Below are 2,373 nucleotides of genomic sequence, written 5' to 3'. Positions count from 1 at the left end.
TAATGTTTCCCGTATATGTCTCGTAAATTAAATTCCGTATATTGTGTTATTAGTGATGTGGCTATTGATGTGGCTGGGCTATTTATGATATGGCTAGGCTATGGCTGGGCTATTTCTGATATGGCAGGAGGATTTTTAGTATTGATGATGTGGCAGGAGGAGTTTGTGGCTGGGCTATGCCTGGGTTATGGCTGGGCTATCACCACTGTGGATACCCTTATGGTTTATGCATTTCTCTTTGGAGAATTTATCCTTGTATCAAAGCTACAGCAGTACTTGGATTGGATACCTCTTGTGACACGTTATGGTATTCTTTTTACTCAAAAACACATGGAGTATTATATTCCTACTGCCTATTTCTTTTCTGGGTGCATTAACTTTTCCTTTTTGTGATGCAGATTTCGTCTTTTTGGTTGAACTGCCATTTACTTAATTGGTGTTTTGGTATGGAGCCCATTTTTCATTAATCTTTTCTAAAAATTAGTCTTTTAAGTTAGAGATATCAATCGGGCAACTTAGCGAGTTGCTCATCAGATTATGATTTTTATTAGGTAATAAATATTTAATCCTAATTCTAAAGGATTGGGTTTCGAGCCAAACAGGCTAATTAGACTGCTAATATATGTCCTATCCAATACATAATGAAAAATTAGTCATATTTTAATTATAATAATATTGAAATATATACTTAAATCCAAACATAAATAAATACTAATGTAAGATTTGTATAAATAGAATAAAACAAAACATCAGCATAGTTAAAAAAAATTAAAGCGTGAGAATTCAAAATATTTTTTATAATGAACTAAAATTTTTAATATATATATTTATTATTATATTAATAAAAATACTATACTCATATATATTAATTTTTGTATAATTATTTACATCATAAAAATCATCAATAAAGTGCCCAATTAGGCTATAAACAAGACTAAACAATAGATAATAGTTGCATCTAAGTCCAATCCGCTGGGTCAGCTTATTAGATTCTGGGTCAGCTCCACTCGAGTTGTAGGTTAATCGAGTGTGGGCTAATCAGATTTTAATTTTACCAAACTAGAAATTTTCAAACATAATCCTCTAATGTAAGTGAACTATTTCGGCCATGGAGGGGGTGCAAGGAGGAATAAATATGGAGGTGTTTGATGGTCATTCAAACTTCGTACAAATATCCTAATTGTAAAATAAATATTCACCGTCTCATGACAGTGGAGTCGTATTCGTTTTGAGTCATTATAAGGTAGTTGAATCATTCACATACTTGACAAAAACCTCCATTCACTCTCATGTTTTATTGTCTCTTTCGAGCCAAACAGGCTAATTAGACTGCTAATATATGTCCTATCCAATACATAATGAAAAATTAGTCATATTTTAATTATAATAATATTGAAATATATACTTAAATCCAAACATAAATAAATACTAATGTAAGATTTGTATAAATAGAATAAAACAAAACATCAGCATAGTTAAAAAAAATTAAAGCGTGAGAATTCAAAATATTTTTTATAATGAACTAAAATTTTTAATATATATATTTATTATTATATTAATAAAAATACTATACTCATATATATTAATTTTTGTATAATTATTTACATCATAAAAATCATCAATAAAGTGCCCAATTAGGCTATAAACAAGACTAAACAATAGATAATAGTTGCATCTAAGTCCAATCCGCTGGGTCAGCTTATTAGATTCTGGGTCAGCTCCACTCGAGTTGTAGGTTAATCGAGTGTGGGCTAATCAGATTTTAATTTTACCAAACTAGAAATTTTCAAACATAATCCTCTAATGTAAGTGAACTATTTCGGCCATGGAGGGGGTGCAAGGAGGAATAAATATGGAGGTGTTTGATGGTCATTCAAACTTCGTACAAATATCCTAATTGTAAAATAAATATTCACCGTCTCATGACAGTGGAGTCGTATTCGTTTTGAGTCATTATAAGGTAGTTGAATCATTCACATACTTGACAAAAACCTCCATTCACTCTCATGTTTTATTGTCTCTTTCGAGCCAAACAGGCTAATTAGACTGCTAATATATGTCCTATCCAATACATAATGAAAAATTAGTCATATTTTAATTATAATAATATTGAAATATATACTTAAATCCAAACATAAATAAATACTAATGTAAGATTTGTATAAATAGAATAAAACAAAACATCAGCATAGTTAAAAAAAATTAAAGCGTGAGAATTCAAAATATTTTTTATAATGAACTAAAATTTTTAATATATATATTTATTATTATATTAATAAAAATACTATACTCATATATATTAATTTTTGTATAATTATTTACATCATAAAAATCATCAATAAAGTGCCCAATTAGGCTATAAACAAGACTAAA

This window comes from Salvia splendens, chromosome 5, assembly GCF_004379255.2.
Source record: "Salvia splendens isolate huo1 chromosome 5, SspV2, whole genome shotgun sequence".
Classification (NCBI taxonomy): Eukaryota; Viridiplantae; Streptophyta; class Magnoliopsida; order Lamiales; family Lamiaceae; genus Salvia; species Salvia splendens.
The sequence above is the reverse complement of the archived record's forward strand: the minus strand, read 5'-3'. Positions refer to the sequence as shown.